Genomic DNA, 27,467 nt, shown 5'->3' with positions numbered 1-27,467 from the left:
TCCAGGAGATTTGCCTCAGGGACAGTAGGGCAGAGAGAAGGAGGCCCAATCAGTCTGAGGGATCCAGGAAAGGATGTTCTGGCGCTTGGGCTGATCCCTAAAGGGGAAATGAGCTTTGACAGGAAGGTACTAAGGTCAGGGTGACAACAAGCACCCATGATTTTCCAAGCATGGGCGAGGATGGCGTATGCTTGGAAAATCAAGGAGTTCTGATTTTCTGGTAACAAAGGACACAGGGTCAGAGGGGATGTCATGAGCCATACAGATGAGAAAGTCCACATCCCACACCTTGAGTCTGGATTTTATTCTGAAGGCTAAAGGTGGTCCAGAAAGCATTAAAATGTGTGTATGTGTGTCTTACGGGGGTGGGAAATAATGCATTCTGATATCTGAGCCAAAAAGTGCAATCAGGCACCTGTGGGAAGTAGATTGGAAGGCTTTCAGATGGTGGCTTTCAGAAGGCTTTCAGATGGTTTCAGTTGGGTGGGAGTCCTGAGAATAAGGACTCTGCCAGCCATCTTGCAATCTATGGGACCCTTCTTCCCAGCAGAGCTTACAAACCAAGGAACCCCTGTTGACTGCTCCCAGTCCTGCCAGAGGTGCAGACCCCAGGGGAAGCTGTCTGAGGCCTGAACTCCCTCTTATCAATCGCCTGGGAGGCTCATCCAGGCACTCCAGAAGGCAACTTCTTCCTGTCCAGCTCCTTCCTGCAAAATGCATTCAAAGTCCCCTGCAACTGGACTAGATACATTCATTGGTGTAGACCCAAAGTTCTCATGTTCCTGGCCCCAAACTCAGTGTCCTGCTCTCTCCTTCAGCTCTTTAACCTCCAGGCTCACCTCCTGATTCTTCAGAACAGAGTCCAGAGGCTCTGTCTCTCAGTTCCTTTATTCCACTCAGATACACTGTGATCTTGTAAACTTGTGAATGTCTTCCCAGTTTCTTTGCAGTAGATTCAAAGATGAGCTGGGAGGAATGAGGGGATATCCCATTACCTTCCTTCCTCCCTCCCCCCTCACTCCCTTCCTTTCTTTCCTTGGTTTAATTATAAAGTGATATAGATAGATAGATAGATAGATAGATAGATAGATAGATAGATATAGAGAGATATGTATATAGGTAGGTGATGGATAGATAGGAAAATACAATTGAAATGCGGTCTCATGCATGTACTCTCCAGATGGGAATGAGAATGATGTCAAAACATTTGAAGCAACCTGTGCCCTTCTTGACTCAGTCCCCTTTTTTGCAGTGAGGAGTTGGCCACTCTCCTCAACTGTGATTTTACCATCACTTCCTATTTAAAATAAGAATGACTTATTTCATAAAAGTGTGACTCTCTAAACAACATATTACCTTCTGAAACTTATATAACTGGAATTATGTAGTATTTGTTCTTCACAATGTTTTTTTTTTTTCCTTCATTCCACATTTCTATTAATGTTGATGTTATGTACCTATAATTCATTGATCTTTCCTGCTTTACATGGTGATTGCAGCCACGGTTTATTTTCTTCTTTGCTAAACATTGCCTGTGTTCCTTCAACGGACATTTGGGTGGTCTCCAGTCTCCTACAGGAAGCAGTTCTGCTGTGGACATTCATGAACCTGTCTCCATTCCTGCACAGGCTGTGTTGCATCATGACCTCAACAGTAGTGAGTATTCTGTGTACCAAACATACAAATATGAAAGGATTTTTTATTACTTTCAGATATAAACCTTAAGCTATATGAGGTGTATTTGTGTGTAGAGTTTTAAATAGAAATCGACTTTTATGTTTCCATACAATTATACATCTTTTCTGGCTTCATTTATTGAAATTTTTTGACCATTGATCTGTTTCTGGGTTCTTATTTTCTGTTCCACTCACCTATTTCTATCCTTCTGTACAAATGTTGTCTTTACAATGCTATATTTTTATGCATTAGAATGAGCTCCCAGTGAATTTAACTCTTTTTCAATATTTTTAATACCTTAACAATTTTTTTCATGAATAAGATGCATTTATTTAGTATCAGACTTATTTTTAGGTACTTTACTTTCCATCTTTTGGGTAATATATTTCTGCAGTAGAAAAGTACAGTTGACCCTTACATAATGATTTCAAAGTCATCAGTCTTGCTATGCTCTTACAATAATGCTAATGATTTCTATATGAAGATATAGAAATGCGTGTTTTCTTTATGGAAAATCACAGCATCAGCAAATAATGACAATTTTTTTGACTTCCCAGTCTATCAATAATTTTTCTTGTCTTATTTCTTGGGCTGAAATATTTAGTACAACGTTGCATAGCAGTGTCCTGGTGAGCATCCTTGTCTTTTACTGAGTTCAGAGGAAATTATTTAACTTTCTTCTACTCAATGAAATATTCTAATATATTAAGGACGTTTTCTTCTTTTCCCATTTTACTAATCATTTTTATCATAAGTGGATGGGATGGCAAATGTTAAGAAAATTCTCTATGTTTATTAGGATCATTTTTCTTTCTAAATGTGCTAATATTGTAAGTTGTGTTAATGGGTTTTTAAATGTTAAACTAAACCATGAATTTCTGGAATAAACCAAAATGATTCATTTTATATTATCTTTTCTATGCATTATTAGATTTGGTTTGTTAATATTTTCTAGATTTTTCCCACATATATTTAAAAATTAAATTTACTTGTAATATTTTTTCTTATACTAACTTGCCTAGTTTTGATATCAATGTCGTACTATCTTTACAAACTTAATTGGAAAATATTCTTTCCTCTTTTACTATTGGGGAAAGTTCACCTACAATTAGAATTATTTGTACCTAGGTTATTAGAGATTGCTTATCCAACTGTCTAGGCTTGTTATTTCCCTTCTGAAAATATTTTGAGCTACTAATTCATTTTCCTCGATGCTTAAAACTTATTAGAGGTTTATCCATTTTTATTAGGAAATTACATTGTGGCATTATTAATGTGACAATTGTATCTTGTTTTGCATTCATTTCTGGCCTTTTCTGTCTTTCCTTCTATTTTTTATATTTTTTAAATAATTCATTCTGTATACATTTGATGCTTAGCTTATTAATTTTTGAACTTTTTTCAAAAATATAATCATTTAAGTTTATTAACTCTTTTTAAAAGTATTACGATGAATCCTCTAAGTTTGATATGTTTGATTTTTGTCATTGTGCAGTTTTTTAATTAAAATTTATGATTTATTTGTTAACGAAGGGTTGGTATAATACTGGATAACTTGACTGTGTTCCCTCCCAAAACCTGATAATCATCATGGGCAATTGAGAGGCAACTGAGATTATAAAAATTCTTTAAATCCTTTTTCTTTAAGATATGTAAACAATAACACAGGTCTTAATGACATTTCAATGCCTCACTACTGTACATATTTTATATCCTAAATAAACAAACAAAAAAGATATATGTAGGACAAAAGAAATGTCTTTGTTAATATAAAAATAAAATCTTCGAAGATATAAAATCTTCAATGTGAAAATTACTTGTGTTTTGTTTATAGTTCTTTAAAGGACTTTTGCTCACATTCTACCTTTAAGAACTTTCATTATTTCTAGGTTAAGGCATGACACATAGCTACTTAATGATAAAGCAAAGACTAGGATTCAGATATTTTCACTTCAATTCCTACTCTTTTGCAAAGGTTGATTTTCTCCTTATTCTCTACCAATTGCTATATTAGGACAGTAACCACTAATAATGATATCCTCCTCATATTAATAAATTATTAACTTTTATCAGATAAGAGCCTAAGATGGATTTGTGCTACTCATTATGTTCTATATAATAACTGATATTTTAGTTTGCTTTTGCAATCATATCTTGCCACGGTAACTAATAACTGTAGACAACCCAAATCCGAGACTTTCTTCTCATGGTCCTTGAGGCTGATTCCCATGGACACACATTTCCAGCCCTATAGTATTTCTCATGCCACAGCACATTTGCCATATGAGTCTCTTCCCTTGAAATTATCTCTTTTTCCTCCAGTTTAAAATCACATTACCACATTGATTATGTCAATATTTAAATTCACTTGTACTGTTCAATGCCACCAACCGTATTAAAATGACAGATGAAAGAGGGGTTGCCAAATCAGCCTAATGTGTAATATCAGTATAGAAAACTGAAAAATATTTGTAGAATAGGATTTCATGCTCTGCGTCACTTTTCTTTCATTAATCATGCCCTGTGGGGCCATGTTGCCACACCTTCTAGGAATGTGCCAATAGTCTTAAACCCCTGTGTCTTGGAAGAAGATCCTCTTCCAGAATTTAAGTACTCACAGACATCAATCTCGTATTTTTGGTTATTTTTATTTTTTTACTTTTTATTTATTTATTTTTAGAGACAGGGTCTCACTCTGTCAATCAGGCTAGAATGCAGTGTTACCATCATAGTTCACCACAGCCTCAAACGCTTGGGCTCAAGTGGTCCTCCCATCTCAGCCTCCTGAGTAGCTGGGACTATAGGCACATGTTGCCATGCCTGGCTTGGGAATTTTCAGATTTTTTTTGAAACTTTTTAATTTCACTTCTCTCATCTTTTTTTTAAATTATTTATTATTTTTTAATTTTTTTGACGGAGTCTCTCTGTCGCCCAGGCTGGAGTGCCATGGCACAATCTCAGCTCACTGCACAATCTCGGCTCACTGCAACCTCCACCTCCCAGGTTCAAGCAATTCTCCTGCCTCAGCCTCCTGAGTAGCTGGGATCACAGGCATGTGCCACCATGCCTGGCTAATTTTTAGTAGAGATGGAGGTTTCACCATGTTGGTCAGTCTGGTCTCAAACTCCTGACCTCATGATCTGCCTGCCTCTGCCTCCCAAAGTGCTGGGATTACAGGTGTGAGCCACAGCCCTGGGCCTCACATCTCTCATCTTAAATGTCAGGAGTGCAAAATCAGATAAACCTTTTTTTTTACTTTCTGCCTGTAGTATTTTTTAAAATCTATTTTCCATTTATAATCTTCACATATTGATGAGAGCCTGCATAAAATTGTTACATCCATTGTTTGAAATAATATTAGGTTGGTGCAAAAGAGACTTTTTAGTGGCAAAAGCCACAATTACTTTTGCACCAATCTATAGTTGAAGATAGCTTTTCCATACAGAAATGTGGACTGTTTTATTGTGTGATTCTTTAATCTTACTAGAAGGAAACATTACCATCATAAGGCCCTCATTAGTTGCAAAATATCTGAATAAGAACACTGTTAGCATTTAAGATACCCTGACTTTGGATTTATAAAAATTCAGAGGTTATGTTTACTCAAATTCACCTTTATGCTACTTACTAGTAATGTATGCAATAAACCTTAATGAAAGGTTAGGGAGAATTAAATACACAGTTGACCAGAAAGAGGAAAAGATCAAAGCCTGTTTCTAAACCTCTCATTGTTAAGAACTCCTCTATCTGTATTCAAGCTTTCTGAGATCCATATGGAGTATCTAGATGGAAATAATTTATTTCCACATTTCTGCTTTCTATCTTAATTTGCTTGATCATAACACCCACATTTACCAACAGCCATTTATTATCACAAAGTTATAACCATCCGGAGACTCTCCCAAACACAGAGGCCAAATCTTTGAAGGACAAATCCTCTCCTGAGATGACCAGGCCTTCCATTTTCTGTTTCAGTGAGCCTGACGTGCACGTCACTCACAGGAGATAATCTCAGGCTTGCTATTTGAAGGCTGCATGACTTTAGCCAAGTTTCTCAAATTATGTATGTCAGTTTCCTCAAGTCTGAAATGGGCATGATGCTGGTATCACTCCCCGACAGCTATTGTAAAGATTAAATAACAAAATTCATTGAAAGTGTGAAATAGAGTGTATTAGTCTGTTTTCACACTGCTATGAAGATACTACCCAAGACTAGAAAATTTATAAACAAATGAGATTTAATTGACTCACAGTTCTGCATGGCTGGGGTGCGGCTCAGGAAATTCACAATCATGGTAGAAAGGGAAGCAGGCATCTTCTTCACAAGGTGGCAGTAGAGATAGCATGTGAAGGAGGAACTGTTGAACACTTAGAAAGCCATCAGATCTCCTAAGAATTCACTCACTATCACGAGAACAACAGAGGGGGAACTGTCCCTATGATCCAATCACCTCCCTTCTTCAACATGTGGGGATTACAGGTCCCTCCCTGGACACTTGGGGATTACAATTCGAGATGAGATTTGGGTGGCGACAAAGAGCCCAACCATATCATAGAGAGTGCATGGTAAATAACAATGTTTAACAAACGTCCATTGACTAAATGAAGTATGAATAAAAGAATAACATACTTTTATACTTAACCTTTTTCTCTTCTGACAATGTTCTGATGCTCCTAGGAGGCTGTATAGTCCTACTCCATGGCATATTAGGCTACTGATGTACAAAGCAATAGCAGCAAGAATTTATAGACTGCCTCATTGGTTAGAAATTCTAATCTTCATTCTTCATAATCAGGTAGAGGTTAAGAGGAATTTCATTTCGTCCTTTATGAACTTGTCACGATACTTTATTGAGAAGTCTGTGAATGGAAAACGGAAACTCAGGGTGTTCCCAATATACGTGTGTGTGCATTTTTAAATTACATGTAAGGCCGAGAGAACATTTTTAAATAATTATTTTCATAACTAAACTTCTTGCACTATAGATTCTATTCTTTATATTTGGATAATTTAAAATCCAATTATCACTTGTATGCATCAAAATAACGCATTTGATATTTATATTTATCACAGATCTGCCATTTAACACCTCCATGTTATGCTTGCGTCTTCCCATGTTCACATTCCAAAATACAGTTGACAGCCCTGGGTTTTTTTTTTTTTTTTCTGTTTTGTTGTGGGTATGGTACTCACATTGGGAAATAAGTGTGTTCAGTAGAGCGTCAGTTTTCTGTACCATGTAGCTTCATCTACATGGCCGAGAATACAAAAGGTCCTTTATAATATCTTCACTGCTGTTATTAGTCTCCTACCAGTCATTTACAACATTCACTACCAAAGGATGGAACCGTTAATATGATAAATTGACTGATGGTGTTTAACTGTTCTTTGTTCACTAATACCGAAGAAAATTTAAAAAGTATAAAACAGGGAGGGCCGGGGGGGAAGGAAGAGATCCTTCTCCAGAACTATCGCCACAAGCCAAAGAGGTGCTTTTCCACAAAACCAGAAGACTTCATGCAATGAGATCCTCCTACTGAAGCCCAGTGAGCTGAGTAAGCAGTGGAGAGGCAACAGCCTCTGCCTTCAAAGAGCTTACAAACATGTTGACTCACTTTTGCCATTTGAATGTGTTGTTTTTATAACATCGACTTCTACCAGAAATAGAGTAGACTCTTATAACAGAAGATAATAACTCTGATACATTTTTTTCTGTGTGGTTTGGACCATTCCATCATTTGGAGTTAGTGAATTTCAGATCAAATCTAGGTCCTTAGGAAGGCTAAGACTGAGTATTCAAGCTCAGACACGTTCTTATGTCATTTGAGGATTCAGGAAACCATAGGACATAACCAGAGAGGCAGGCTTGGTTTGGATCCATTACTGGCATTGCTTTGCAAAAATTAGTACTTTACTCATAATAGTAAAAATAATCTTCTCTTGTTTAGCTCTTAAATCCCCAATATACTTTCACAGCTAGTTTCCTCTTTGTTTTTTTCTAAAGATGAAGGCTTGCTGCGTGATCAGATTCCAAGTAAGATATATGACTCTGATAATTCAGTGATGTTCACCTTTAAAATATGAATGGCCTCGTGGCCAAAACAGCTAACTGATGGTGAAGATGAGACTTGTAAAAAGACCTAAATCAAAATTACTGTAAATAAATACATCTCATACTCCCACAGAGCTGTCATGTCTAAACAGAGAAAGAAATATATAGTAAAAAGAGAGGACTGTTGTAAAGAAAGATGAGCTCTAAGGTATGCTGTTAATTTTCTCTCCCAAAGGACCGCTACCTCTGCATGCATCCTTAAAGAAAATGATTGCCTAGACCCAGTCCTAAGACAATCTTTTGAATAACTCTGCTTCTCACCCTTTTGTCTTTACTCCTGTGGATTCTAAAAGAATGAGGTTGCCAGAAGCCTGACATATATAAGCAGGAGGTAAGTATATGTGTGAGATGCAATGTTTATTTATGCACTCTATATACATATGTATATACAGACATAAACATATTCTTCAACATTAAATTTTCAAAATATTCTCTAAAATTCCTCCCCTTTCTGCTGTTTCATCTTTTAGTTCTGTCAGGAGCTTGGTCCCTTTACAATTTATAAATCATCCACATTAATCTGTCTTCCACCTCCTTTCCTCAGTTCGTTCCCTCAGCCACAATAAGCTCTGAATGTATGCCTATACACATGGCATCCCGAATTATAACCTCCCAAGTCTCCGGATTGTTTTCAAAGGGCTAAAAATTGCCATACTCATAAAAACAAAACAAAACAAAAATGGCAACCTTGTTTGCCTTGCCAGTCTGTCAGAGCTTGAAAAACAAACTTCATCCCAGAAAGACAAACACACACACAGCAAACAAGAAGAAGGAGCTGTCGACAGAGCCGAGAAAATCTCCAGGCCAGGGAACAATAGTAGAGAATACAGCCAGACGGCAAAGGAAAGACAATGTGGTGCAAACACAGCGGAAAAGAAGAAAAAGAGCCTAACCCCAGCAGTGGAAATGCAAGGAGTTGGAAGGAGAACTTTCCCTTTGCACCAACTTTCCTTCAAATGCCCAGACATCCCCAGGCCAACAAAGCTCACATATTTGAAGCTATGTCTGACTTCAGTCCACTCATTCCTTCATCATGCATCATGCCAGTGGAAAGGCATTGGTGACCCAGGGTTACATGGGAGCCTATTCACCTAGCCTAACTCCCTCTGGTATATGATGTCAGGTATATAAATGTACATATCCAAGAAGATTGAAGTCCCAATTTTGCAAATCATTGTTGGAATAAATCAAAGCCAATCAACTGCATATTTCCTGGAAGGTTTTATTTTACAACCTCTGATGAGATACAAAATAAAAAGGCGACTTTGGCGGGTATCTATAATAACAGTTTATATTAATATTCAACAGAAACCCTTTCTTCCAAGGAATCTAAAGTACTTGTGATCAGATTGGATTCTGCCCCAGCTCTAGCTGCAGCAGGAATAAATGGCAGTGCTTGGCAGCCATAGCACAAACCTCAGCTATGTCTCTGGAGGATGTGAACACTAAATTGCACAAATTACAAATTAGTCTTTGTTCACATACACTCTGGTGTAAGTTTAGCAGCTGCTGGCCCCAGAACCATCAGGGTAGATCTCTCTAGTTGACGGGTTAACAGTCAGTCATCATTCAAATAAGTTCTCATGTGGCCACTGAACTTAGCAGCGCTATAAGACAGCCCTTATTGAAGATTTTCTCCATAACACGTGTGTACTTGCCTCTTACCCTATGGTCATGCAGTTCTCCATGCAGTTATCTGAAATTAATAGGACTGCGTCCATTGTTTACAAGGAGAAATAAAGACTCAGGGAGGTCAGCCCCCTTGTCCTGTGACATAGCCCGTAGGCGGTAGAGTCAGTATTTGTGCCCAGTTCTTTCTAGGGCCAAGTCCATGCTTCATTTCTCCACTGCTCTGAAGCATGATTTGCTTTAAAGTACACTCTCCTTTTAACCTCACTGTGCCAAGGGAATGGGACCCAGAATTGTTAAAGCTCCTAGCTTCCTAAAGATGTATACTTCAGAGCATTCCAGTCCCCAAACTGCTCCCAACTCCCACATCTGTACTCCATGAATGCTGTGGATCCCTCGAGTGCTACTATGCCTTCCTGGGTAGAGCCTATTGCATGACCTGCATCTTTGGATTCTGTGCATTGGCTTTGAAGACTACCTGGAGAATGCAGTGTCTACAGAGATTGTCCAGACGCAAAACAAACACAAACAAACGAAAACCACAATCATGAGTCTCTTCTTAATTCCCAGATTCAGCAAATATTTACTGAGAGCTGATTACTTGCTAGGCCAGGGAGGATACCAAGTTAACCAAGTCCCTCACTTTTCTCAGGTATATAACAAAGGGATGCCAGAAGCCAATCATCATGAATAATATCTGAATGCAATACAACTAATCCAAATTAATGCGAAAATCAACATGAAGAAGCATCAAAATCTCAGGCTCTAATTCGGCTCCGCAGAGCTCTGTGCCAGCAATAGGAATGCGGAGTCCAACCTGGCCCTAAAGTAAAGGGTTTTTAGTCATCTGATAGTGGTATAAGACACAATTATCATCACATTCCTCTCTTTTAAAGTGGGAAATACAGTCTCTACTTCAAAAGAAAAGTACTAGAAAGTTTTTGGACAGGATTGAGTTTAATAGATGAACTAAATTTAATTTTCCTGCTGTTGAGCTAGAAGGAAGCTTGGAATGAGTGCAGTTTTAAAAAATATAGAGGGAGTCTCATGTTTTCACAAAAGTCGGTGGTGACTATTAATCATAGCAGCTACACACAGCATGGTAGATTAGAGCCACTATAAACCTACTGCCTCTTTTCTCAACTGAGCCCTTACTGTGGTTGAAGTATCCTACTGCACATCCAAAGTCAGTTGACTCCTATAGCCTGGGTGACAGGGGTCACTGGTTCACTCAAATAAAAAGTGCGTATCATCACTTACTTAGACCCAGGTTCTCTCCTAGTCACAGCAACACAACCAGCACAGAAAACAAGGGCAGGGCTGTGGTCACCAGTGGGGGCAGCACCAGAGGAAGAAGAGCCACAAGGGTGGATGCAGAAATAAGAACAAAGACCAGAACCTCTTTCCTTGTTGCTCACGCCAGCCTTGATGAGAAGGTAAGTAAACCTGCTCAAGCCTATTCTGGAAGGACAGGGATTTTCACTCAGCAAAGACCAGACATGTCCAAATGAATCCATGGCATCCACAAATGTCATTACTCCCCCATAAAAAAAAAAAAAAAAACCATGTGAAAGATGGATGTCGTCCCTACTCTTATAGGTGAGAAAAACACTATCTGAGGCTAATCCAAATACCCCAGCCTTTGTGAGCAAACTCTAATTGTTGCCTCTGCCCTGCCTCTAAGCCCAAGGCTCTCAGTCCACACGCAGATGGGAGGTAGAAAAGAGGCACGTCTCTCTCAACTACCTGCCCACTGTTGCAGGCTCAGAAACAGCAAGATTCTTCACATGTCCCAGGAAGTGCCAATTTGTGATTGGTTCCATACAGAAAAAGGAAGATTACCTTTTTTTCTGAAAATACGTTTTTATTTTGTTTAACTTATATAACTATAATTCTCAAAATGTTAAATGCAGAGATACTACATGACAGCAAATCAACATCTAGGTATATGTCCAGAAATCATAAAAGCATTTGTTCATGAAAACTTTTATGTGAGTGTTCATCAATGAATGACTGAATAAAATGTAGCATATTCATACAATAGAACACTAGTAATAAAAAATGAAGTATTTGTACATGATACAATATGGATGAAACTTGACAACATTTTGTTAAGTGAAAGAAGCCAGACGTAAAATTCTGCTTATTATATGAGTATATTTAGATAACACGTCCAGAATAAGCCCTTAGTGGTTGGGGGTGATGGCAAGTGACTGCGGATGGGCACCGGATTTATTTTGGTTGATGAAAATGTTCTGGAATTATATTGTGGTGATGATTGTACACATTTAGGAATAAATCATGAAATAGAACTGTAGACTTTAAATGAGTGAATTGTATGGTTTGCCAGTGATATCTCAGTAGAGACAGTAAAAGCAAACGAACAAACAAAACCTGCAAAATTGGACTAGGCCAGATCTGGCCATCAAACTCTAGAAATCTGACCAAAAGTAGAGGTAGCTTCCAGGGGAGCAGAGGCGAAACCTTGAGGCAAAAGAGGCGAGAGTAGAGGTTCAAGCCCTGAAGGATTTGATACAAATGACTTCCTGTCCTATTCAAGGAGAGGAAAAGGCAAATAATGCCCTCAAGATAGGATGGAATGGCTGAGGCCTAAGGCTGTGTGAAGGCCCTGGAATGTCCCCTGCTTCTCCACTGAGCAGAGAGGCCGGGCCCAGGGCGGTGAGAGCAGAGACCAGTGTGCACCCTGGGATGCTTTCAGATGCTCAAGGCCACATGGAGGAGGTGGCCCTTGAGCCTGGTGGTCTCAGTTACCTGAAGCACCAGGAAGGCGATGACTCCAGTAGGTGCAGGGGGAGCCCTAGCTCTGGGCATCTGCAGCTGAGAGTATGCAAAGTGGCCCCAGGCTGTGTTTTTGAGCCATTCTGCTCCACGGTTTACTGGAGAACAGGAGTGTGAGAACCTAGGAAGGTGCTGGACCCCAGCCTGGACCCATCATTATGGTCTGCGACTGTGTCTGTGGCCCTGTTATGTTCCTTGTTGGTGTCACTGTGGGGAGCACCTGCTTCCCATGGGCTCCAGCCAGCCTGCCCTGAGTACAAGTCACAAGGTCAGGTACTCAGTTAATCATCGGCTAACCTGGAAGCTTGGAGCAGGAAAACAAAGTCCCTAAACAAAGTTAGCCCTGTCAGCTTGGCCTCTTCGAGAGTCACAAACAAAACTCCTTTCTTCCCTGCTCCCAGGGCCACCTGCTGTACACACACAGGGAGGTCACCTGGCAGGGAGTTCTGTCCACCTGGTGGTGGTCAAGGTCAGTGAGGGAAAGTCAGCACAGCCTGCCCGGAACCTGAGCCTGCTGCCCGCGCTCCGGCCACCCTGAGCCGAAGACTGAGACGTGAGCGTGTTGCCCAACATTTGTCAGACTGCACAGAGGACACATTGTTCCTCAGCAGAGGGAGTCCCCTCACATTCTACAGAAGGCCTCCTGCAGTCCGCAGACCCTGGCAGGTGGAGCTAGGGCCAGCAGACCCGAGGCAGCAAATCCACGCCCCCCCACCCCCCTCTCCCCAGCCACCTCCATGCACACAGCCGGATGCACAGCTCTAAAGAGGCCACCTAGGGCAGGCACACTTGAGTCAAGAAGTTAAGGGGCATTGCAATCTCTTCCGTTTCCATTTCACTCAGCACTTGAAGTTTTCTAAGGTGCTTTCATCCTGTGTTCTTGACCTGCCTTCATCACTCTTAGGTAAGCCCTGTGTTCAGGCCGTCTGGAACCTTCCTGCTCTCCTTGGCCCCTGCCTCTGTGCATGGGGCTTCCTGCATGAGCACAGGAGCCCATGGACCTTCTTGCCACGTGTGGACCCTGGCCATTGTTAGGAACTGCGTTCGACTCCTGGAGTCCCAGTGAGGATACATGTAGAAAAATTAGAGCCTATCTCATAAAAGCAATAGAAACGATTAATTAGTGTTTCATGTGGAGGGTGCAGTAGAGAAGGGTTTCCTACAAATTGAATCAGCTTCATCTGTAATATTAAAATATCGTGGGGTGTCTGAATCTCTTTCCGCAGACCCAGCATGGGTGAAGTACCTGTTTAACTCTTCCAGAACTCAGCATTTTAATTCCTAGAACTGAGAGAAGGGCAGACAGAAACACACCTGATTTAATTCAAAATGTATAGCTCTCGGCATTGCTCACAGGCTGTGTCTAAGTTCTTATGATTTCTGCAGCATCCAGGGGTCGGGAGCAGCAGGTAGGTCCCAAAGGCTGCCGCATGCTCCCCCAGCAATCTGCGACGCAGGTTCCTGAGAATCGGTCCACGGTGACCGCTGAAATGACATTTGCAACCCCATCTGCAGAACCTGCTCAAAGCCAGCTTTGCTCTGCTGATTCAGAGCCACGCTGCAGGCCTGGGCTCCATTCCACAGTACATGTGCAGGGATCCCTGCGGGGTCCACCTGCCCCACACAGAGCCCGCCCTCTCTGGGCCTCCCTACATCTTCAGGCTCAGGCCAGGAAACACAAGGCGCCCCTGCCAATCAGACCATAGGAGTCTAGGGTTTGCTGCTTCGGTCTCCGACCAGAAAACAGAAAAAACAGAGGTTTTGTTTTCTTTTTCAGTATGGAAAAGAAAGCCTGTTGGAAAGCCACTCTGTTGTCTTTTTACTTCCCTATAATCCTCCCTCCTGACCTCACTTTTAGGTGTCACCCATGAAGGAGAGTGGGATGGGGGAGCCCTCACACTTGGCACAGTCTTGCCTAAAGTTTTCTATTGTGGATCATGTCCATTTTCCATTTTACTAAAGGCCTTACGCTTGACACAGAAAAACTAGGATAAAATGCTTCCCCTCCACTTTCCTTTACTGTAAAGTTCTATCCTTGAAACAACCAACAGAAATGAGACTCTGGGGCCTAAATGCTGCCTGCAGAGAGAAGTGGGAAATACATAATGGAAGAAAAATAAACAAGGAAAAACATCAATAAATATTTCAAAATCACATCCTGGTTAGTATTTTATAATGTAGGGCTATTCACAAAACACTGATATGCTTATTCTCATTTAATTTTTCAATGACTCTTGTGGAGCGAATGCTAGAACCTGGTTTACAAATGAGGATACAGAGTGCTTAACGATTATTCATCCCCTCCACTGGTAGTGGATGCCAGATACACTTCGAAAGGATCCGTGAGTTGTGAATTTGTAGCTAAACTGGAATGTAAGAAGCTTGAGGACAGGGGGGTGCTGTGACTCATATTTTTATTTTTCACATTATCTAGATGTTACGGGCTGAATCATGCACCCTAACATCCTGAGCATGGTGGTCTCAGTGACCTGAAGCACCAGGGAGGAGGTGTCTCCAGAAGTTGCAGCAGGAGCCTCCGGTTCCCAATGTACTAGGAGTTAGAACTCCAAAACAGTATGTTGAAGTTCTAACTCCTGGTACCTTAGAAATGTGACTGTATTTGAGAAAGTATCTTTAAAGAGGTAATTGCAGTAAAAATGAGGTCATATGGGTGGGACCCTATTGTTCTTTTTTTTTTTTTTTTTCTTGAGACTTTTCTTTTTTTTTCTTTCACTCTTTTGTCATCCAGGCTGGAGTGTAATGGCATGATCTCGGCTCACTGCAACCTCTGCCTCGCAGGTTCAAGCAATTCTCCTGCCTCAGCCTCCCAAGTAGCTGGAATTGCGGGCATGTGCCACCATGCCCGGCTAATTTTGTATTTCTTTTTTTTAGTAGAAATGAGGTTTCTCCATGTTGGTCAGACTGGTCTTGAACTCCCGGCATCAGGTGATCCACCCTCCTTAGCCTCCCAAAGTACTGGGATTACAGGCATGAGCCACCGTGCCCAGCCTGGTGTTCTTATCAAAAGAAGATATTAGGGCACAGACACACATGAAGGGATGACCATGTGAGGACACACCAAGAAGATGGGCATTATACAAGCCAAGGAGTGAGGGTTCAGGAGAAGCCAAACCAGTCAATGCCCTGATGTTGGACTTCCAGCCCCCAGAATTGTGAGAAAATCCATTTCTGTTGTTTAATGCCCCCAGTCTGTGGTATTTTGTTATGGTAGCCTACCAAATATACCGGCTCAGTGTCGTGGTTAATAGATCTCTTTTATATCAAATTATGGAATTTTAGAGAAGTAAGTAGTGCTTTAATTCCTTTGTAATGTGCTGTTCAAATTTCTTCATTCTATAAGTATCTAACACTTCTGAGTCTTCTGCCAGGCTCTGTGATGACAGAGATGGAATTAGTCCTTTTCTGCCCTTAAGGAGGACTGCAGTCTAGAATAGAAGCTGTGACTAGGTCCTTACACACTAGTGTGGCTAGGGTGAGGGTTAGGGTTAAGGCAGAACAATGAGGCTATTATGTGGTCAGCTGAAGGAAGAATGGCCAGTTGGTCTGGACATTGTGGAAAGATTCACAGAACATGACTGTGTTTTGCCTTCTAAAAAATGAGGAGGCATTGTCAGTGACGGAAGATGTTAAAGGAATTTCATGTGGAAACCCCGAAAAGAGTTCTACTGGCTACCACAAATAAATAAATAAATAAGTTCCTTAGCAAGCTCAAAAGACACCCATTAGTTGAGCCTCTGCCTTCTAAGCCACCCATTTCTTGCTACTGATCTTCACACTTGGTATCCCACCACATAGCCCCCTTGGACTACTTGCAATTTATCAGACACCCTAAGATTTCCCATGCCTTGGCCTTTTCTTGGGATACTTCTTCTACAGATAAAGTCATCCCTCTAATGAGTAGCTTCTCATTTCCCTGAGTCCTCCCTTAAGATTACCTCTTCTATGGCATCTTCCCAGACATCCCCAAATGGAATCAACCACTCCCTCGTTGGCCCACATTCTAGTTTGTGCAGACAATTATTGTTAGCCCATATGACACATTGTTTTCTCTGAATTATTTGCATAACTGACTCACTTTATTAGATTATAAGTATTTTAATAATAGCAACCATGAGTTACTTAGGTTGGTATCACCAGTGTGTTTAGTCGATGCTCAACACGTGTGTTGGCTAAATGGATATGCAAAGACACTAGAGTTGCAAAGAACACTGTGCATAAAAAGGCAGGCACTTGTTCCATGGTAGGCATGTAGAGTGTTCACAGTCAAGGCTTGAAAAACAGGTTAGCCTTTTATGTAGAGTTGCTAAACTTAGCAACTAAAAATAAAGATGCCGAGGCAGGTAGATCACCTGAGGCCAGGAGTTTGAGACCAGACTGGCCAACATGGTGAAACCCCATCTTTAACAAAAATACAAAAGTTAGCCGGGCGTGGTGGTGGCAGTCACCTGCAATCCCAGCTACTCAGGAGGCTGAGGTAGGAGAATCGCTGGAACCCAGGAGGCGGAGGTTGCAGACTGTACCATTGCACTCCAGACTGGGTAACAGAGCGAGACTCCATCTCAAAAAAAAAAAAAAAAAAAAAAAAACAGTTAAATTTGAGTTTCAGATAAGCTGCAATATTACATATATATGTATATATGATGCCCCCATACAATATTTGGGACATATTTATAGTCTTGAATGTTCATTTTTTTGGTCTGAAATTGACATTTAACTGAGAAGCTGAGGTGGGTGGCTAAGTGTGTGTAACAGAGATGAGCACCTTATCATTTGGTTCCAGTAGATCTGTAGTTTGGGTCATTCCTTTCTCTTTCCCAAGTGGTAGGTTAGGAAAGACAAGGCTGCCTCCCCTCTCTATGTTCTTAACTCGGTAGTCCACACTAGAGTCAAGTGAAGTAGAATTAACCTCAGAGACTAAGTAAGATTTTGCACAATGGAATCATAAATGCTGTACATGGAGAAAAGAGAGAAAAGGGTGGAGAAGACTTAAATTAAAAAAAAGAAAAAAGAAAAAAAAAAACCCAGCCAATATGGTCTTGGCCTTCATGAGAGATTCACACAGCTTTTGGGATATATTTCCAAAGCTGAAACTTGAAGGGAAATCACATGGATATTATGCCACCCTTCCCAGAATTTTAAGCAGAGGCCAAATGAATGTTTCCCCAGAATCCCCGATCAATTGCAACTACTGACATTCACGTCGGTCTCGTGGCACCTGCTTCCACCAAATGCTAGTGTTTAACATTTCTCACAGTGTTTCTAAACTCGAATTTGCTCACTGCTACCAGCTAGGAACAGATGCACCAGAGAGAACCTATTTGAAAGTGGGTGGCTTATTATGAACAACTTAGGGTCTATAAAAAAATCTCAACAAGAGCTGGAAGAAAAAAAAATAAAAACTGCCAGAAGCTCTAAAAAATCTCTTCATAAGAAAACAGAATAGTTATCTGGAAATTCTGCAAATATGTAAAGGAACCTTGTTTTAGCAATGTTTTGCACTTTGATATAAATTCCTAAAAGTTACCTCTAACTTGAACACAGAATTGAGTTACTGCCCTGCCAAAAGGATTTCTTCTTTAGGTCACAGAAGTGACCTTGTCCAAAACCTGTGAACAGAGTTTCCATATCGGGTGAAAATAGACACCCTTTGCTTGCTTCCCATTTTCTAATGGCATGGCAGTAGTACAGCCACCGCTACTGATTTTGTAAAGTTCTTTCCCACAGTGATTCCATATGACAAAGCTTCCAGTCTGTGTTGTCCAGTGGGGCAGGCCCTAGACACATGGGACTACTGAACACTGCAATGTGGCTAACTTGAATTGAGAAGTGCTGTCCATGTAAAATCCAAACCAGATTCTGAAGATGTAATTTGAAAGAAACATATAACACATCACTAATAATTTTTATATTGGCAGCATGTTTAAATTTCAGATAAGTATGTTTTAAAAAGTACACAATTACAGTTAATTTTACATTTTTTAAGTGACTACAAGAAAACTTAAAATCATACTTTTGGCTCACCCTGTGTGGTTCCCATTAAACTCCACGGCGTATTTTAATCAAAGACCAGTAATTGTTTAACTCATGGAAAAAAATGCTGTAACATTCTAAATCTTCCACCTTTGATATAACTCCAGGTGTCGAAATACCTCAATGTCACAGTGATGGGAGCAGATGTGGGAAGGATTTTGTGAGACTCTAATCAGCAAATTTATCAGTCAACAAGTAAAGAAGGAATTGAGCAGACTGTTTAAATCATGCAATCATACACTGGGCCCAGCCTTGTACTTTGATTTGTTTTATCCCAGCACGCACTCCTTAAACATTCTCATAAACTTTATTGAACAACTGGTGTTTTTTTATGCCGTGATTTTCATGACAGTGAGGCTAGAAGACAAAGTTTCAACCTGTAACATAACAAATTATTAACAGTCTCTGGTCAATTTTCTGAGCATTCTCAGTGTTCCAGGAACATGGGGCTGGGCTGGTGACTGACGAGGGCTTGTTGAGGAAACTGGCAGGTGTAATACAACATGGTAGGTGCCAGAGGAGCAGAGAAGGAGGAGTTCCTAGCCCAGCTTGAGTGATGGTAGAGAGGACACCCCAGGACTTGAGGATTGATGTCACCTACAAGAATCTTACAGTCTCCATTGATAAATAATTGGTAGATATTTTGTTCTATGGGTATGTCATCAGTAGCAAGCTAGATGGTATCTGGAAGCCAAGGACATGGTGCCTCACTGGGTCTATAGTAACAAAGCAGCTCAGGGTATGGAGCACTGGAGAGGAAAGGACTCTTAATAATCATATCATGCAATACGAAAAGGCCAGTCATTTTCCAGGCTATGCTGAAAGTGATCCTTGCCTATCTCATTATCCATCTCATCATCCACATCATTATCCTCAAACTTCAATAAAAAATATGCCTTGGGCGGAGACATTTTGGTAGCATTCTGTAGGGATTAAAAAACAAAAGGCAAGAGGACATTATGGTTCATCTTTGCCACATTCAGGAAGACAGCAGAGCCCAACTGAAAACCGAGACACAAGGTTGTCAATAATTAGGTGAAAGTAGCAAATCAGAAATAGAAGTACTAGGAGAAACATAAATTTTATGAGAATACAGGATGACATGGAGCTGGAGATTTGAGATAAGCTTCTTACCATTTATGAACATAATGTCAATTTCACATGAAGCTTTCAAACAAAACTTGAGACAAAATAGAAATGTTGGGTGCAATGGAATCGCCACTTCAAACTATGCCAGGGCCGCCCCTGGGTGAGCTCTGTCTGTAGATACTGATGTGCTCTGTGAATAAAAGCTGGGAAACACTGGATGGTGGTCTTCATGTCTCTCTTTGTGCTGCAGTTCTGTTAGTGTTTCCAGGCAGGGCCTCTCCCCTTCTTGGCAAAAGGGACAAATGCCCTTGTCCCTCATCTCCCTCAGAGATCCAAACAAAATCAGGACAAGGGTTTAGGCCAAGAGAATCAGCACTTGGTGACTGAGGCAGAAGGATGATGGATACCTGAACCTTGCAGGGTAACCAGGAAATACCCAGAGAGATGAGGAGAATCAGGGCACCAGACGGCTCAGGATGAAGTTCTGCATCAGAAGATATGCCTCAAGCTGTGCTGCTGGGTGGGCCGCTCCTATGAGCTTCCCCCAGAGGTATCCCAGAGCACAGAGACAGGAGATGTGCTCCCTGAGGACTTGAGGGTGACCCAGGCATGCATTCACCGTCCTGGAAAATTGATGGAAAAGAAAGGAAGTAGCAGGTTGTGGCTCAGTCAGAAATGAGGTGCAAAGAAGAGGCACCCCGGCTTTTGTCCCCTTTAGAACCCCAGGGACCCCACATCCACTAAACCATGCAGGACTGAGTGTATCTAAGAGAAGAAATGAGAAGAGTCTCATTCCGTAGCCAATTCACATCTGTGCCACCAAATTAACAAAATGTTCTCACTTACTATACAAACTGCCCCCTCCGAGCTTATCTAACAAGTCTGGATTCATGAGGTAGAACCAGCAGACCCCATATTGTATTTATCCAGATATAACACAAAGGTGCATGATTCAAAGAGGCTTTGCTCTGAATTTTTGCAGTGCTTGCAGTGCTCAGCTGACTGCAATTTACTCTATAGACCACGGGGGATTTGGAGAAGTCTAGAGACCATGAGTGGCTCCCTTGAGGCTGGAGCATCAGACGAGGTCAAGGAAGTGGCCAGAGGAGAGGCCAGTGTGGGAAGGTCAGCAGAGGCAACGATCAGTGGAATTTATGGCCGTGCCAGGGAGTTTTTACTGAGTCCTAAGGGCAGTGGGAAGCTCCCCAGTGCTCTAATGGGAGAGGCGCAGGGGTGGCCTCTGAAAAGGAGAGCGTGGCTGCATTTCCCAGAGCTCCTACTACACTCCAGGTAATTATTTCATAAAGAACACAGTGACGAGGAAATCTCAGAATCTGTCCTCTTTTGAGAGGAAAGGCTAGCACAGAATAAACGATAAAATAAGTGCAAAATAGTATTTATTAAATGCACAGGCAAAAAGTGTTCTGGGGATTCAATAGAGAGGAAATGATTTTTAAAAATGGGTAAAGAGACTACGAAAATGAAACAGAGAAATCTCAGACACATGTGCCTCATCTGAAAGGTGGATGGGCAAAAAAACAGAACTGGGAAGAGGCTATCCCCAGTTCCAGGCGGGGTAGCCACCACCCTAAAGGAAGGCTTCAGAAATGAGTATGGTGCTGCTAATATGCTTTGAACCACAGCCTTTGAAAGTAGAATCTTTCCTTTAAAAAATTTTAATATAGTCCTCAGTTTGACCATCTTTTATACACAAGTGTCTAAGAAGACAAAACGTATTTGATTGAAAGTTCTGTGCTTGGTACACACATCACACACAGCCACGGGCAACTGCGGGGACACAGACCAAACCCCCTGTTATGGTTCCCCGGCTTCAGCATCAGCAGGAACAGCAAACTTTGCCCACAATCTGCAACCAATGCTGCCTCATCACCACGGAAACCTGCATGACATCAGAAGTCATAAAGCCAAACACAACCGTGGAGAAGTCAAACTACATCAGAAAGCAGCCTGAGTTAACCATGGAACAGGGCACTGAGGTTACCCAAGTGCTACTGAGATTGCAGTTGAACCCCAGGCTGGAGGATGCTGGGTCCCAGATAAAAGAGAAAGGTTAGTGGATCCAAGTACAAATGTTATCCTTCCTCTTAATCAGCTGCCTAATTCTGCAAGTTCTGATAGGCACTGGGATGAAAATGTGGGCCCCTTGGACACATCCTAGACGTGAGGTCAGAAGACCTGGATGGGCACCCACTCTGCTACCTCCCAGGGCCACAGGCCTCCACAGGGGGTTCATTTCTAGAAACCTCATTTTCATCTGGTAAGTGGAAGGAAGAGACCAGAGGTCACTAAATATAGTTCAAGTCCAAAAGTTGCCACATTTCCTCATTTTTCTCTCACATGTTCCGAGAGGCAGGTGCTACTCTCCCCTTTTTACAGAGGATGAAACTAAAGCTCAGAGAGCTTAAGCAACTTACCCAAATCACCTAGGTGGTTAATTAATACTGTAGGGTGTTATCCAGGTCAGGCTGACCCCAAAGCCCTCACTCAGAAGACAATGATTTCCTTGGTGGCAAATGGGCTTAGCCATCCCTCTTGCCTCCTGCACAGATGTGTGTGGAGCAGAAAGAAATGAATGGATGGGATGAAGGTCTGTGAAGCACACCATGCTCTGTCCACTTCCTGGAAGTAAAGCTCTAGGAGCTGGGGACAGGCCTGGGGTAAACAGCCTTGGGAAGTCACGGGCCATGCCACCCTGGCTCTGCCTTGCATAGGGTAAGGAGGAGATGAGAGTGAAAGGAGGTCTCGCTGAGTCTCAGCCAGATAGACTCTAGACCCTCAACGGCTCCCAGACAGAGAGCTGGCTCTCTCACTGTAGTCAGCGTGGTCCGTCACGCCTTTCCAAGGGCAGAGAGGACAGTTGCCAGGCCTGGGGGAGCTTCACCTCTGAAGTCTGCCCTGAGGGTCTGCTGCTGAGAGTGACTGCAGGTAGTAGTTAGGACACTGAGTCAGCAGATACCCTAAGGACAGTAGGTCACCTAGAATAGGATGATCTCCCCTGCCAGGCTGCCCAGTTCCCACAGACTGGCTGGAATCTGAGCAAGCAAGGTCCAGTGGAGGCCAAATGGGAAGGGCCTCCACAGGTGGTGTTTGCTTCTGGGGAGAGTAATCTGGGGAGAAGGAACCAGTGTGCTTCAATAGAAATGCACAGGCTTAGAAAGACAGGACTTGGACCGGAACCTTCATTTAAACCATTTAACTTAGGGACTTGAGGCAAGTTATGATTCCCTGAGCTCACCTCCTACATCTGTGAAATGGAGATAACCCCTAGCCTAAAAGACTGTTCTAAGAATGGGATAAAATAGTGTGTAAAGCCCCTATCACATAAAATTTAGGAAATCATAGCTGCTGTAACCAGGAAGCTAAAGACAATGATGACCACAATAATGACAACAGCCTCCTTCCGTCATCAGAACCACAGGGTGCCCATCTATCCCCAGCGGACTCTGCAATTTACAGGGCTCTGCCACTGCCTTCATTTCCCTCCTTTAATCTGAGCTTCATGACAAGCCCACTAGGCAGGCAATGCAAGGAGTCTCCCTCTTAACAGATGAGCAAACTGTGGCTCAACAGGCTAAATGACCTTCCTAAGTGACAGAGCTGACAGCTGCAGAAGCAAGGACTGTCACCCGGGTTGGCTGATCCTGGCCCCTCTTTCTCTAGAACCTGCAGCTGATGCCATGGCTCCAAGGCTGGGCCTCTGCAAGGAAGCAAACCCACCCTGTTTCTAGGATTGCATTTAGGTGGGGTGAATACTGGAGCCTTTTTTGTGCTTTTCACTCAACAAGTATCAGGTTGAGTGCTTCCCCTTGAATAAACAGGAACGTAAATTCCATTGCACACATTTTCTCCAAAAAATAAAAAATAAAAAGACAAAACATGCTTAGGTTTCATTATTTTTTAGTTCCTTCTTTGGAACGCTAGCTGTGATCAACTTGAGAAACTGTAGTTGCCCAACTGAGGCTATCTAGGAAAATCTTCAAATTCTCTCTCACGCTTTTTCCAACGTGCTGTACAGAAATGTCCTCAGGTGCATCTGAGAGAATGTGGGAGCAAGTCCAGGAAAACCAGGAGCTTATCTGGCCCTGCCCTTTACAGAGTGGCTTGGGGCAAGTCTCTGAAATGCTTGGGGCCTCAGTGTCTTCACATTTAAATGGGAAGAATGGAAAATACCCCCTGCACCGACTGGGCACATGTCACTATCAGTGTCCCTGGAACTACATGAGGGCACAGAAACAACGTAATTCCAGGGTTTCCTCTCATCCAGAATGCTGAGGGTTTCTCCACTGAAGTCCCCATAACTCCCATCTGGGCAACCTACATAAAGTTTCCACTTACATAGACTATCTCACAGGCTACTTGTATTGAATTGGCCGTGGAGTCTAGCGGTGAAGAGTCCGGACTTGGAGTCAGACTGACCTGTACACATCCTAGCTCTACCACTTACTAACCATGAACTCTGGCAATTGTTTCATTGGGAATATACAGGTGACGATAGCATACCAGTTCATAGGATTAAGGTAAAAATTAAACAAATTTATCTATGTGAAGCATTTGGAAGAGTCTGTGCAAATAATGTCGTTTCAATATTCCCTATGCTCCCTCAGAGTTTTCTATCACAGTAAATTCCTCCACCATTCATCCATCTGTGTGTCCTTCCTTCTATCCATCCAACTGCATAAGAAAAAGATGGGGAAGTAATCTTAGCATCTGACCCTCACCCCTGCCACATTGGGTCCTCCCAATTCTAATTCTTTATGTATCACCACTTCCGGTACTTTATCCAAAACACCATTCTATCCCAGCAGACCCAGCAGAATTCCTGTCTCCAATCTCATTAGTATAGTCAGAATAATTTTTTAAGGTAAAAATTAGATTGTGTCATCCCCTGCCTCCCAATGCATTTAAAATTAAACCCAAACTTTGTATAATGGCCCTGCATAATCAAACCCCTTCCTATTTCTCCAGCCTCACTTTGTATCACTCCTTCCTACACTCTCAGCTTGGGACACACTCGCCTCTTTCAATTTCCTGAATGCACATGGCTCTTTCCAATATTAGAATCTTCACAGATAACATCTGCTCTGCCTGTTATGTTCTTCCCTTTCTCCTTGCAGGCTGACTCCTCACTCTTCAGATGATAGTCTTCATATTACATCTTAAAAATGGTCCTCTCTGAAAAAAAATGTGATTGTCCTTAGTAGTATATATCGCAATATAAGAGTAAATATTTATATTTTTGTGTACATACACAGTATCTAGAACTGTGTCCAATATGGTAGCCACTAGGCACATTTGGGTATTTGGTGCTTGCAGTGTGGCTAGTCTGAATTGACATGTGGTGGAAGTACAAGTACACACTGAAACGTGAGGACTTCTGATGGAGAGAAAACAATCGCGTTATCAATTTTTGTACTGGTTATATATTGACATATTTCAGATACACTTAGTTAAAATAGATTAGTAAAGTTAGTTTCATCCTATGTTTTAACTGTGGTTACCAGAAAACTTACAAAACTTAAAATTGCGTATTTGGGGAGCTATTGGAGATCATTGATCCAAAACATAGAGGTTTCCAGTAAGTACTTCATGGGATGAATAAAAGAATCTTCCTGGAGTGTCACTAGTCCTAGAAGATAAGGAAAAATCCCTAAGTAATGAGTAACAAATTTAAAACATGTTTTCATATTAAAAATAAAAACATGAGCATGTTATGAAAATAATGTCAATTTCACATGAAGCTGTAAAACAAAACTTGAGACAAAATAGAAATGTTGGGTGCAATGAAATCACCCTTTCAAGCTATGCCCGAGCTGCCCCTGGGTGAGCTCTGTCTGTAGATACTGATGTGCTCTGTGAATAAAAGCCGGGAAACACTGGATGGTGGTCTTCAGGTCTCCCTTTGTGCTACAGTTCTGTTAGTGTTTCCAGGCAGGACCTCTCCCCTTCTTGGGGCAAAAGGGACAAATGCCCGGGTCCCTCTTCTTTGCACCTCATTTCTGACTGAGCCACAACCTGCTACTTCTTTTCTTTTCCATCAATTTTCCAGGACGGTGAATGCATGCCTACGTCACCCTCATGTCCTCACGGAGCACATCTCCTGTCTCTGTGCTTTGGAATAACTCTGGGATGCTCATAGGAGCGGCCCACCCAGCAGCACAGCTTGAGGCATATCTTCTGATACAGAACTTCATCCTGAGCCGTCTGGTGCCCTGATTCTCCTCATCTCTCTGGGTATTTCCTGGTTACCCTGCAAGGTTCAGGTCTCCATCACTCCTCTGTCTCATGTCACCAAGTGCTGATTCTCTTGGCCTAAGCCCTTGTCCTCATTTTGTTCGGATCTCTGTTTCAGCAGTTCCCTCAGAGACCATCTTGGGGCCTCATCCCAGAGACTATGATAGCCCATGTATTTGATGCCTCTATGGCCACACTTCTGCCACCACTTAATGAACAGAACAGGAGACACCCGTCCCCTCCAAAAGATCTGCCTTTAGAAAGCAGCAACTCACAAGCCCAAGCAAATGTTTCCTCAAAGGAGTGAGTGTCACTGGGCACTTGATCACTGAAAGCTAACAAGTCCCAGTGATGAAGCATCCCTTACTAAGGTTCAAATATTTGTATTTGTGGCCAGGTGTGGTGGCTCACACCTGTAATCCCAGCACTTTGGGAGGCTGAGGTGAGTGGATCACCTGAGGTCAGGAGTTGGAGACCAGCCTGGGCCACATGGTGAAATCCCCATCTCTACTAAAAATACAAAAATTAGCTGGGTGTGGTGATGCACACCTGTAATTCCAGCTACTCAGGAAGCTGAGGTGGGAGAGTAACTTGAACCCAGGAGGCAGAGGTTGCAGTGAGCTGAGATCATGCCACTGCACTCCAGCCTGGGCAACAGAGCGAGACTGTCTCAAAAAAATTGTATTTTCATAGCACTTAAAAACAAATGCCATGTTTCCTACAAGTTTCTTTATTTGGTACTGGAATCAGTTCTAGGAAGAAGGTATTTCTATTTCCATTTTACAGTTTTGCAAACTAAGACAGGATGCATGACCTCCTTTGGGACTCTTCACATACTCTGTTCATCTCTGTTTACTGCACGGATGAAGGAGGCGAGGAGCTGATGGATGAGTAGGGACAGATCTGCCCCGTGACAGGGCCAGGGGACATCACCCTCATGCTCTTTCAGAATAGCGTAGCACTCTCTGTTGGAATAGGCCTTTGACCCCTTTTGTAGGGGTGCCTGGAGGAAGGTCTTGCAGTGATGTCTTTAAGAGTGAGTGATTGATAGCCTAGTGGCTTTTTGTGGGTGTTATTTTCTCTTTCTTTCTTTTCTCCTTCCTTCCTTCCTTCCTCCCTCCCTCCCTTCCCTCCCTCCTTCCCTCCTTTCTTTCTTTCCCTTCCTTCCTTCCTTCCTTCCTTCCTTCCTTCCTTCCTTCCTTCCTTCCTTCCTTCTTTCTCTCTCTCTCTCTCTCTCTCTCTCTTTCTTTCTTTCTCTCTCTCTCTCTCTCTCCCTCTCTGCTGCCCAGGCTGGAGTTCAGTGGCGTGATCTCAGCTCACTGCAACCTCTGCCTCCCAGGTTCAAGTGATTCTCCTGCCTCAGCCTCCTGAGTAGCTGGGATTACAGGTGCCCGCCACCACAGCCAGCTAATACTTGTGTGTGTGTGTGTGTATTTTTAGTAGAGACAGGGTTTCACCACCTTTGCCAGGCTGGTCTTGAACTCCTGACCTCGTGATCCACTGGTCTCATCCTCCCAGAGTGCTGGGATTACCAGCGTGAGTCACCATGCCCGGCCTGTGTGTTATTTTTAATGTCTGTCCAGCCACTGCCATTCCTGGGGGTTCAATATTTAAACCTGCTCTAAGTCCGCACAGAGGGTTTCTAAATCTGGCATCTTGGTGCAAAGGAAATCTGTAAGGACTGAAAAGAGACCATTGTTTAAAGCAATGCTGGAATATCTTGCCCTATAAAATCAGACAAAATATTTGTTAGCACTAAGTTTGTTACTTTGGGGAAATAAGAAAATGAGAGAAACACCATCTTTGTCAAGGCAGTTTTGGTTCTTGAGTATTGCAAAAAAAGTACAGAAGGACCTA

Source organism: Macaca nemestrina, chromosome 13 (genome assembly GCF_043159975.1).
Source record: "Macaca nemestrina isolate mMacNem1 chromosome 13, mMacNem.hap1, whole genome shotgun sequence".
Taxonomy (NCBI): Eukaryota; Metazoa; Chordata; class Mammalia; order Primates; family Cercopithecidae; genus Macaca; species Macaca nemestrina.
Note: the sequence above shows the minus strand (reverse complement) of the source record.